This window comes from Gobio gobio (assembly GCF_949357685.1).
Source record: "Gobio gobio genome assembly, chromosome: 20".
Taxonomy (NCBI): Eukaryota; Metazoa; Chordata; class Actinopteri; order Cypriniformes; family Gobionidae; genus Gobio; species Gobio gobio.
Window position 1 is genome coordinate 8,895,268 of NC_137113.1, and position 13,641 is coordinate 8,908,908.

The window sequence follows — 13,641 nt, forward strand, 5'->3', positions numbered from 1 at the left end:
GTTTAGCTTGCACATGCGACCTGACAGCTCATGGGAAGTTGTTTCCCAACCCTATTTCCAGAGCATCCCTTTGACTAAATGTTTTAATTTTGGTCCTGGCCAAACAAACCTTATTCAATCATTCTAGCTTTATCTAATTACTGAAGTAACTGCCTAAGGTGTGTTAAATCGGGGTGGAAACAAAAGCACTTTGTCAGGGGCATTAGGCTTATAGGAATAACAACCCGTTCTCACTCCCAAGGCATCAAAATCTGAAGCATGGTCAAGTGCCTTCCGCATCCCAATGAAGGCGCTAAAGTGTCACTATATTGACGAGCAGGTACTCCGTTGATTTCAGTTGTTTGCCCAATGCGTCAGATCAAGACGCATTTAACTCTTTGCATTTGTAAAAGCAGATATGATTTTATGAATATTTATAGGCTACTTTTAAATTTTGGATAACTCCACTCCTACCCTAAATCTACCCACTTCTAAACAATATAAAACACCTAACAGGCAAATAAAGTACATTCACAGGTATTTATTATCAAAACTGACCAAAAACAGTATAAAAGTATTAACTCAATGTTGCATTCCAAGTCATGAAGGCTGAAGTCATACGATATCTTCATGTAAAGAACAGAGTTGATCTTAATGTTTTAATCGCTGAAATGATGATCCCGCCACTCTGTAAAAGCACTCATTCATATCTCATTCAAATGATACACACGACTCTTGAGCATGACACCAACAGTCACAAGACACACGAGAGCCAATGACAATGATTTACAATCAAAGCTGACGTAATGACGCAATTGGTCATGAGACATACGAGAGCCAATGCAATTTCACAATGAAATCTGACGTAATGTTTCTTCGGGCGGCAATTTTTGAAATTTGAATGTGTGCATGATCTTCGGCGGATGGAGACGCTGATCGCTTTTGAGGATTTTCTTCACACAAATCAATCGTTTGGCCTCGGGACACTTGGAATATTTGTTCTTTTTGTGCCTGCAGTCGTGTTATATCCTGTGTTTTATATCATGTAATACACAAATGGGTAGGTTTAGGGATGGGATGGGGTTGGGTTGGGTTACATGTTCAAACGTGTCTAAATAGCGTAAATAAAATAAAAATAAATAAAAATGCTGGCTGATTAAATTGATAATCACACTCCAACATGTCATAATGGCAAAATCATAACCCAATATGATTTCATCATGGCGATAATGTTCTCATGCGACACCAAAGGTTTCTCATTTAAACCAATGGAGCACCTGTGCGTCGAAATAGTGACGCCTAGGCGTGCCTTTAACGTCTTCATTGTGATGCGGAAGGCACTTGACCATGCTTCAGATTTCGACGCCTTGGAAGTGAGAACGGGTTGGGAAGAAGGGTTTCTTGGCTCACATTTGATATAGTAGCTGCCTTCTGGAAAGCTTCACGGGTCAAGTTTTGGGGATGTACGTATAGTATCATATTAATGCTTGGAATAGTAAGCTTTTGTTGCTCTCTTGAAGAGAGCAGCCATTGTTATAGACGATGGAGAAGACCAGAACAGATGCATTTGCATTTCCATTTGAAAAGAGCCCTGAGAGGGTCTGAATAAAAACACGACACTAGTGTCAAATAGCTGCATCAATTCAGCACATTATGCAGCGACATTTCATTAATCTCCTCTCATTTGTCTTCTTAAGAGAGCCACTGCATCAAGGATCTCCGTTTCATATATTAGAGAGATCAGCTGTGATACAGCCCTGTCTTTTGTCCTACCCTGAAAAGTCTGTACCAGGTCAAAGCTCGCTGAAATTTACCTCTAAATACAAGGGAAAGGCTTTGGCAGGCTTTGCAATTCAATGTCACGTTGCCTTCGCTTCGGAGCAAAATTTAGTCTCTGTCACAATAACAAATTATTCAAATCTGTCCTCTTTCAACCTCCTGCTATCACCGTCTCTCGATTCCTCTCTCTTTCTCTTATAGGATTTCATGTGATGCTGGCATCAGTCCTGAGCAGAAAACAGATCAGCTTCTAGCAAGTGTCAGCCTGTCGAATGGCTTTTCACTCAGAAAGAGTCCTTATCCATTCCAGAAATGCAATATATCTCAAATCAGAGAAGAAGAAGAAAAAAAACACACGCCTGAGGTTCTCATCTAGACTTCTGTGAGTGTGGGAGCGTCCGTCAAGCGCAGTCATACCATAATCTCGATCTGAAGGGGAAGAGAAGGAACTGAAATAGTTACATATGACTTCTTCGCTCTTAATTATCTGTCATTTACAGGCAGGCTGACAGGCAGCCATATAGTTTCACTAGGAATATTTTTAGTTCTGTAGCAGTAAACTGCAAACACCCTATATAACATTCTGGGATGTTATAATGAATTCAAAACAAAAATAAATCTACAATACAAGGTAACATCAATATTTCACATATGCCTTGATGGTACTTGGCAAGATGCTGATAAACAAATGCTATGTATACATTTAAATAGCTTTCCTTTATGTTGATTTAACATTAATTTGGGGATTTAATATGGAAAAATATTCATGACTACAAGTTTAAACGCACCTTTTCAAAACAAGTAATCCCAGAAAATTGTGCAATTTAATTAGTTTGTTTTTCTAGCCCTATTTTTCTTTTTTAAGTACTTTCGATCAAAGAAATAGGGTCAGCTTGGGCGTAAATATGTTACTAAATATGTTTATTTTTTTTCTTGAACAGCAAATCATCATATTAGAATGATTTCTGAAGCATCATGTGACGCTGAAGACTGGAGTAATGATGCTGAAAATGCAGCTTTGATTACAGGAATAAATTAAATTTTAAAATATATTACGATAGAAAGGAGTTATTTTAAATTGTGATGATATTTTATTTTTGTATTTGTGCTGCATTTTTGATCAATCAATTGCAGCCCTGGAATATATAATATATATTGGTATATCGGAAAAGGGTGGCTTGCCCATTTCAGGTTGGCGGAGAGTTCCTGCCTCAAGTGGAGGAGTTCAAGTAGCTGGGGGTCTTATTCACGAGTGAGGGAAGGATGGAAAGGGAGATTTACGGACGGATCAGTGCAGCGTCTGCAGTAATGCAGTTGATGTACCGATCTGTCGTGGTGAAGAAGGAGCTGAGCTGTAAGGCGAAGCTCTCGATTTACCGGTCAATCTACGTTCCTACTCTCACCTATGGTCATGAGCTGTGGGTCATGACCGAAAGGACAAGATCCCGGATACAGGCGGCTGAAATGAGCTTTCTCCGTAGGGTGGCTGGGCGCTCCCTTAGAGATAGGGTGAGAAGCTCGGTCACTCGGGAGGAACTCAGAGTAGAGCCGTTGCTCCTCCACATGGAGAGGAGCCAGCTGAGGTGGCTCGGGCATCTATTTCGGATGCCTCCTGGACGCCTTCCCAGGGAGGTGTTCCGGGCACGTCCCACTGGGAGGAGACCCCGGGGAAAACCTAGGACACGCTGGAGGGATTATGTCTCCCGGCTGGCCTGGGAACGCCTCGGGGTTCCCCCGGATGAGCTGGAGGAAGTGGCTAGGGAGAGGGAAGTCTGGGCTTCTCTGCTTAGACTGTTGCCCCCGTGACCCGGCCCCGGATAAGCGGAAGATGATGGATGGATGGATGGATGGATGGATGGATATATATATATCTCCATCTATCCATCATCTTCCGCTTATCCGGGGCTGCATATATATATATATATATGTTTTTGGATCCAGGTGATCACCGGGCACTCAGCCCTCATTAACCCTGGCGAGAGCAGCCTTTCCTCGGCCAGTCCTTCTGACGTTTGCCGCTGGTGTGGTGTGTGCGGATGTAACGGGTGATCTTTGCTCTCATAAATCATCATTTGTTGTCTGCCAAATCATTTGACTTATGGCAAAGAGAAGTTTGATAACTTTATTTTTTTTTGAAAATGAAAGAAGGCACAGTGGTGTTTTATGACATATTTCTCCTGGAGCGCCTTGAACGCGCGTCTATTTCGCTTCAAACACTCTATTTATATGCGCGTCCATTGATTCAAAATGTTCAAGCATCCAACTAGACGCGGTAGACGCGATTTTGACGCTCTATTCGCGTTTGGTGTGAACACAGCATGAGGCTATGTCTACAATAAATCGGATAGATTTGAAAACTGAGTTTTTGTTTCAAAACGCTCTCCGTCCACACTAGCGTTTTCCAAAAGTTTCTCATCCACACTGAAACGCCAGTACACGCCAAATTCAACTTACTGCGCATGCGTAAAAGATCACTGAGACATCATAAAGTTATCACACAATTCTTCTGGCAGGATAATTTTATTTAGCAATTTAGCACTCGGTCAACCATGTCCAAATTAATGCATGTCATCCTTGCAGGACTGTGATATGTAGTGTGCAAAGTAACATATTTTAGCAACTGTGTGAAAGTGAATAGCACGTAACTATGGCACAATAGCGGTATAAACATACATATCTATTAGTACATATGCGTCAGACACTAAACATGCATCATCGTTTTCAAATACCACCGTCTTTACAGTCAACACTACGACGTGAAGACGGCATTTTCAAATTTATTCGCTTTGGAGAGGGTTTTCAAAAAGTTACGTTTTCGTTGACTTAAAACACCGTCTCAGTGTGGACGGAAGTCCAAAACGGTGAGAAAAAGATGCATTTTCAAACGAAAATGTATTCGTGTGGACATGGCCTAAGGCACACCTGTGCAATAATCATTCTGTCTAATCAGCATCTTGATATGCCACACCTGTGAGGTGGATGGATTATCTCTGCAAAGGAGAAGTGCTCACTAACACAGATTTAGACAGATTTGTGAACAATATGTGAGAGAAAAAGGCCTTTTGTGTACATAGAAAAAGTCTTAGATCTTTGATTTCAACTCATGAAAAATGGGGGCAAAAACAAAAGTGTTGCGTTTATAATTTTGTTCAGTGTATATATACTGTATGTATATGTATATATATATATTATATTATTTTTTCTTAAATGAATATGCTGTTTCACTACATACATAATACAGGATAAAAGTGCAAATATTTCTTGTTGAATTATTGTGTTAAAAAAAGACAGAAGGTGTAGTGAAGCATGATAGCACATCCTCATTCTGATTAGTTCATTCCAAAGCTCTGCACTCTGCTTAATAAAGTACATACATTCCACGCTGTCCTTCAGTCCTCCTGCTTTTCTACCTCTAGAGATACTTTAGTGTTACTTAGTCAATGCTTTGCAGAGAATGCTATGACACAGAATAAGTTCTGCTCTCTAGGAAACGACACTCCATTGTATGAAAATAATGACATGAAAAATGAGCCGGAGATGCCTGAACTCTCTGCAATGAAAGCTCCCAGCACATCTTCAATATATATGGAGTGCAATCTGTGCACGGAGCCCCTAGTGCCTGCTAATTTCCCCACACTCAGACCTCAGCTAGTAATCAGTTTCCCATCCAAACAAACAATGGCGTGATAAAGATGTTTGGTGCAGCGCAATTAAAATTTTATAACCAATCAGATTTAAGAGAACAGGAGGTTTGTTCCCACATGTGACGACGTAATTGCTATTAAAGGCCTGCATTTCTGTCGACTGCAACTAAAAAAATAAAGAAAAAAAGTACAATATGTTTAATTATTTACCAGAGGTCTAAAGAAGAGTGCTATAACATTGCAGGAACAAGGCCATTTTGATCAGAACCTTACTTGATGGAGGACTACTACATTTGAACAATCTACTTTTCTTATAAACAGAACGGTGTGTAGGAAAGAAGGATTCATTTGGCATAGAAAAACACAATGCTTACAAATGTAAACACAATGGAATATGCATTTGAACATTATTTCTCTCATATTTTCTCTCATACTGTAATGCCAACAAAAGTTATTTAAGTTTAACTTTTAGTTTTTAGTTGTACTGTCTTTAATTTGATTCATTAATTCGTTATTTTTTGGCTGATTTGAACACACATCCTTGTTTTACAGTAATCAGAATGTATTGTGCTTAATTGTCATAAAAATAGCACAATGCCCAACAATAAATATGCTTTATTTTCTTGAAGCAAAATATGTTTTCTTGTTTAATTATTTTTCCCTTAATATCCCTTTTTGTTTTTAGTGTTGTTTTGACCTGATTTGTGTCTGAGACTGAGACATCTGTCTCTGAGACTGTACTGTGTAGGCTACTTTTACAAGAGTTTGCACTCTTCATCCTACATAATGCAGCAACACTTGATAAAAAATGTAATTACATTTATGGAGGGCTGTATTATATATACAGTAGGGTGCTCAAATTTCATTTCACAGAAGCCACAGATTTACATGATTTCAGTGTGGTTCAGTCAGTCTATGGTTATGTTTGGAATGGAATACAAGTGTATGGTGAAAAGCGCTGTATATACTGTACGCTGCCAAATATTTAAAAATAGCATTTCAAGTAAGCAAAAAGGTATGAGATGCTGTGCTATATTGTGAATATGTCACGGCTTATTCTATGAGTTGATTCACGTAAATTCATACTGGTCTAAGCTGGCAGTAGATGCCATTTTAATGGCGGCACAGGCTGTCTTTCACAAGTTCACACTTACATATAATTTATGGAGAGTAAATTTAAATGTGTGTTTGGCGTGCTGTCCGGGGGGAGGGCTTTGAGCTCGGAATTTGGCCCGAACCCAGAGTACCCCCTGTGTATGTAAGTGGTTAGAACTAAAAGTGTGGAGAAGGGGTGGTGGAGAGATCCTGATAGACTGTCAACGAACAGAGGTAAGACTGCTGCGTATACATACCTCTTATTGTTGATTAGCTGAGTGCTCTCCACTTATCTGAGCATGCTCCTCCCGAACCTTGTTAATAAAACATAATTTATGAGTGACTCAGTAAAAGTCAGTAGTCAAGACTTTTATTTTGAAAGGACTGAAACTTGTTGTGATCACGGCAACAATAGGGTAGAGTGGGGGAAAACACCGCCATGGGGTAAAATGTCCCCCCTACTGTTTTTCACAAAATGACCACTAGATAAAATCAAGGTATTTTTTTTGTTGTTGCTATGGACTACTTTGACCACAGTGATGTAGAAGTTTTCACTGCGAAGTTTCTGAGAGGAGTGCTGCAGGCTTGGGTAAAACTCCCCCGGGAAGCATCGCTTCCCACTATCAGAAATACTGTAGTTACCATGTTCTTAACATCACATTCTTTGTTTTTCCATCACATGTAATCAGAGCCGGACAGTAACGGAGTACATTTACTTGAGTACAGTACTTAAGTACAATTTTGAGGGATCTGTACTTTACTCGAGTATCATTTTTGGGGAGTACTCATGACTTTACTCAAGTACATTTGAGAGGCAAATATTGTACTCTTTACTCCGCTACATTTCTATCCATAACCGTAAGTACCTGTTACTACTTCTTCTAAAAAAAAAAAACAAGGAAAAAAGAAAATTCTCGGAAACCCTCAATTTGTTGTTTCCCTCTCAAACGTGATTGGATTGTGCAGGTGCCACTGATAGGGACAGCCTATCAGGAATCACCTTCAGCTTTCAACTCCATGGTCAGATTTAGATAAGAGACGAAACCATGGACAAAATGGATGAAGACAATAGTTAGGCAATAGTTAGCATAAGCCGAGGCAAGCTAATCGTGTAACATAGATAATCAACTGAAGTCCTTTCAGATTCATGTTTTGACATGCCCCTGACAAATAGAGAGAGCATACAGTGTATCTTTTCTAGTCTGAGCTCGAGTGCGAAACATCTTTTTTACCATACAAAAAATGTAAAAGCCTAATTAGTTCAGTCGTAGGCTATATTGCCTTGTGGGCAAGTGTGAAATGTTAAATAAAGCAACATGGTTAAAAGATGAAAATGACTTGATTTTACTTTCAATTCCTTTTACATTCTCCAAGGTAACTCCATGTTGGACATTTCTGTACATAAATGTAAGAACTGTGGCAGTAGTAATGTAATATTTAGAAAATGTACTCTTGTACTCTTGATACTCAAGTACTTTTAAAACAATTACTTCAGTACTTTTCCTTAAGTAGACATCTGACTGTAGTACTTTTACTTGTACTTGAGTAAAATTTAGCAAGGGATTATCTGTATTTTTACTCAAATAATGAAGCTGTGTACTCTGTCTGCCTTTGCATGTAATCTAACTAGGTGGTTGAAGAAAAATATTTGGACTTTATATTTAAAAATGACCTCACATTAGCATCAGCTTGCTAGTTAGCCAGTCAGTTAGCATCAGCTAACAATATTTTTCAAAAAGATTGATTTTCAAAATAATTAATTAATAAATATTCATATCTATCTAATGTTATATTGGCTTGTCTTTTTAATTTTAAGCTGAAACATGCTTGTACTCTGATTTCACTGTAAACATATAAAGCAAATTGCTTCGTAAGAGAGGGGGCATTTTACCTCACCTGTGGGGAAAACCGCCACCTTGTTACAAATTAGATTTTCGTTAAAAATTCAAATAATATGAAAACTCTGGACATTTTTCATACTTGGTTTATAATTCATGTCATTGTCACTGAAAACTAGGATAACTATTCTAGACACATTTAACTTTTGTTTCACAGAAAAATGTACACAGTCCTTAAGGGAGGCGTTTTCCCCCACTCTACCCTACGTAAATGACAAATGCTTTGACTAGTGTTGTCAGGCATGGGAAAACCCCTTAACTATTAAAAGGACAAGATATCGCAGCTGACATTTAAACAGATTTTAGCCCCACTTTATATTAGGTGGCCTTAACTACTATGTACTTACATCAAAAAATAAGTACAATGTACTTACTGTGTTCAAATTGTATTGCAAAACACCTTTGCTGATATTGAGGTGGGATACGGGTAGAGTTAGGGACAGGTGTGGTGGTATGGGTAAGTTTAAGGGTAGGGTTAGGTGTAAGGGAAGTGTCAGCTGTGTAATTACAAATGTAACTACAGAAATTAATTACAGATGTAATTACATACAGGTATTTTTTAAAATGTAAGTACAATGTAAAAACATGTTTGTACACAATAAGTGCATTGTATCAAATGATTAATTAAAATGTTAGTACATAGTAGTTAAGGCCACCTAATATAAAGTGGTCCATGAACTTATACTGACCTGAAGAAAAAAGCTGTGAATAAATGCAGCTAATAAACTCGCTCATTTGATTGCTCTCTCTCACAATACTCTACATAATACAATAAGCTTCAATGAACAATATTAATGAGAACAAACACATGTTTACGTAGCTAAGAGTGGTTGTGAATGGTGTTGTGATACACTGAACCATTGGATGAAGCGGTCATAGCCGAGTTTTATTGTGAATAAAACACAGCTATTGACCAATCAGAATCAAGGACGGGAACTAACCGTTTTATAAAACATACTGCATTCTACTATTTGAACATTCCATTCCAAAAATCATTCCATGTATTTACAACATAACACTAAAAACCTTGTGGTAATCTCATTCATCCTTCTAAACTCTCATTCTACAGCACACTTCCGAATTTTGAACTTTCGCTGGTTTCTTTAACCAAGCATATCTGCTGTGCCACATGAGCCGACTAAGCTTTCATTTCATGGCATTGTTCCACAGCCTAATGCTAATACTAACCCACATCTAAAATCCTGAGCGTTTTGTCTGAATTAAAGATTCTGTGCTAAATCAACCCAGCGCTGGCAGTGGTTCAAAAGGAAGATTCTGCAATATTCAAGAATATAATGCAACAGTGGCCCTATTATATGCAACAGTAAGCCCTGAAGCCCAGTCTAGCCTGACCTTAAACCAACCATTAAATTATTCAAAATCCATCATGACCCGATGGCTGGCTCTCGTGACATGGTTATCCATCTGTGGTCTGGCTAACAGAGGGACTATCAGACCCAAGTTTGATTGAGAAATTCAGGACCGTGTTCATGTGGCAGAGGGAATGATCTTGCCCTAGAAAAATGGATGAAACGAGCTGGTGGGTTTGGCTGGAGGCCGTACAGAGGTTTGAGACGACTGTGAGGCATATTTTATGAAGTAGTGCACTGTAATGTAACCGTGCATGGTAGTTCTTTTGCACACACTGTCTAAGTTATGCAACGTCAACTGGCGGCCCGCGGGCCAAATCCGGCCCGCCAGAGATGTCCATCCGGCCCCCAGAATAATACTGAATTCAGTAATAGCCTTGTAAGAGGAAAAAGTTTAGAGCTGGTCCGAATACCATTTTTTGAGCTTCGAAGCATCGGAGAGAGGGGCTGAACATATTTTTATCTCTAATGAAGGCAGGAATCTGTGTCTGTATGTCCGTTTGCATTTTTATTATTTTGAGAACCGTTCATCCAAACGACTTCACAAGGAAGTGCAGTGTCGCATTTGGTGCAATAGCCTATAGAAGGACACACTGAAACGCGACACATTCAGAATTGATAAAATTTTAGTAAACTACAGTCAGAACAGTCAGAACAGTCAGAACAGTCAGAACAGCGCGAGTGGGAAGCGGCGCACCTCACGCGGGCAGAGCTTATGCTCCGAGAACGGACACTGCACTAGTGATATAAAACGCACACACACAGGTCTGTTAAATTAAGCAATACTTTTAAGGTAGTCTAATATTTTTCTGACTAACAAATTGGCACGTAAGGGTAGATTTAAATAAAGAAAAACGAAATTTAAATAAAGAAAAAACAAAATTTAAATAAAGAAAAACTAAATTTAAATAAAGAAAAAACGAAGTTTAAATAAAGAAAAACGAAATTTAAATAAAGAAAAAACGAAATTTAAATAAAGAAAAAACAAAATTTAAATAAAGAAAAAACGAAATTTAAATAAAGAAAAACGAAATTAAGTAAAATTAAAAACGAAGATTAATTTAGATTGATAATAACAGGTAAAAATGCTAATACATTTTGTTTCTATTATTCTATTTTCCACAATGTCAAAGCAACAAAATACAAGCTCAGACATGCACTTCGGTCCATACAAACTCCGCTGTTCTGCGCTCTAGCCAGCGAGTCGGTTCTATTTGTAGCATGCAGGCGTTTTCCGCATGGCTCGAGCGCACCTGAGACGCGTGTCTCAGTGTGCAAACTCCAACCTGTTAAATATGGGAGCCGAAATAAAAACGGACACGCCACGCAGCTGAGACGCTCACGCAGCCAGTGTGTCGCCGGCCTTATTCAAGCGGGAAAGAGAACCGTTTCGCGGGGGATACCAGATGTGCAAAAAAAAAAAAAAAAACGAATATTCAAATGTCAAATTTTCAAATCGAATACCAACCCACCGAACGAATATTCGAATATTCGGGTCCCTTCCATATTTATTCATTTTTAAATCTAACGGGAAAAAAAGCCTTCTGAAAAGTAGCTTGTGCCATAGCCTGCCTTCAGTCAAGAATGACGATAAACGCGTTGCTCTCATTGAACATCTTTTATTGTTTCACATGCTCATTTTTTCAAAAATGTCAAAATTTTAAAAATCAACCATAAAAGAGTAAGCTATATTTTTAATTTGCAGGGTATAAGGTGGAATAACATTCAGAGCATAATACTCACTACTCTTGAGTATTTTTAAAAGGGCTACTTTTTACTCCTACTTTGAGTAGTATTTAGGACAGGTACTTTTACTTGAGTATGCTTTTTCAGTACTCTTTCCACCACTGACTACTACTAACCAGCTTAAACAAAAACGTAAATTCATGCTGGTCTAAGCTGGCGTTTTTTTCACCATCACTCTACAGACATACGGTGAGCTGCAAGATTAAGGAAATAGTTCACTCAGAAAAAAAAAAAAAGGAAATCTGTTTGGGAAGATTTTTGATAAATGACGACCCACATTTTAGTCTATTCCTCATACAAAGCTTTTGAAAAACTTCACTCGACTTGGAATAGAGAGCATGAGTCATCAGGATACTTTTATGAAGCTTTTATGGAGTTGGTCCTTTTTGGAGTTTGACAGCTGTGGCCGCTGTGAAAAGAGCTGTGTGGAGATTCTTTCTTCCACACAAAAAGTACCAGCAGACAGGGTTGGAATGAAATGAGGGTAAGTAAATAATAACAGAATGCTTATTTTTGGGTGAACTGTTCCTGTAACCTCTTAGCTAGTGGTGCATTAATCATGAATAAATTATACACAGACAGCAATTAAAGCAACAATACAAATAGGCCTATGGCAGGGGTGCACAAAACTGGTGCATATGCATGGTATAAAATAAACGTTGCGCAGGGAATATCTTTTGAGCACCAACCCTTTTGGGGACAGGGACACATTTACTTACTGGAGTAGGATAGGATTTTTCTCTATCTCTGGTAAGATAGCAATCATGATGATAAGCGTGTTCATTAATTATTAGGGGTGCAACAGATCTCAGTTGATCCGTGATTTGTACAGACCAGGCCCCACGGTTCGGCACGCATGTGATTTGCGGATTAACTGCTAAGTTTAACCATCATAGAGTGAAAGTTAATCAATTGGATGTGTTTTGTCTTGCCAATTTACACATTGAAACGATTTTATATGCGGAAGAAGAGGCAAAAATCGGCACTCACACACCTTTCACAACAGTGCGCACACTTTTCCGCGTTTACTTGCGCTTGAACAGACGCATACACACAAAAGTACACGGAACAAAATTATAAACGCAACTCTTTTGTTTTTGCCCCCGTTTTTCATGAGCTGAACTCAAAGATCTAAGACTTTTTCTATGTACTCAAAAGGCCTATTTCTCAAATATTGTTCACAAATCTGTCTAAATCTGTGTTAGTGAGCACTTCTCCTTTGCCGAGATAAACCATCCCCTCAATGGTGTGGCATATCAAGATGCTGATTGAACAGCATGATTATTGCACAGGTGTGCCTTAGGCAGTGTTGGGCATGTTACTTTAAAAAAGTAATTAGTTATAGTTATTAGTTACTTCTTACAAATAGTACCTGAGTTAGTAACTGAGTCACATCATTATAAAGGTAACTAATTACCAGGGATTTTTTCTTTTTTTTCAAAACTTGGATGCCCCTAATATTAAATATGTTAAATGAATGAATTGGACACTAAATAGAATAAATTATGATTATAAAACATTGTACATTAATGTACACTATTGTAATGTTGCTGTGGGATAATGTGAGAGACACCTATCAAATTCAATACATTATTGTAAATATTATCAGTAGGCCTACTATAGTGTAAATATTGTGTATTATCAGTATAATACTACTCCTTTGGTAGTGGAGCGTTATAACCTGGGTTTTTAGCCACTAATTTTGTGGCGGCATGTGATGATTTGAGACGCTTCATTAGATTACAATGACTTGCCACCGACGTGGAGAGACTCTTTCTTCCTGGGGATAAGTTGCACGTTGCATAAACATTCTTACCTTTCACCTCAACGAGGGAAAAGTAGCGCTTATACTTCCAGTTTGTGAAAGCTACCTTTGAAGTCGTTGGACTTGGTGTGTGTGACTGTGCATATGCGTGTGTGTCATAGGTGTGTATGTGTGTGTGTGTGTGTGTGTGTGAACTCAACCTATCAACCTCAACCTTGTCTCCTACCCACCAATCATCATCAGTTATGTGCTACCACCCCCCCCCCCCCACCCCCCGACACGCATGGCATGCACGCCCGCACAAACACACACACACACACACACACACACAAACACACACAAACGCACACAAACCAGAGAAAGAA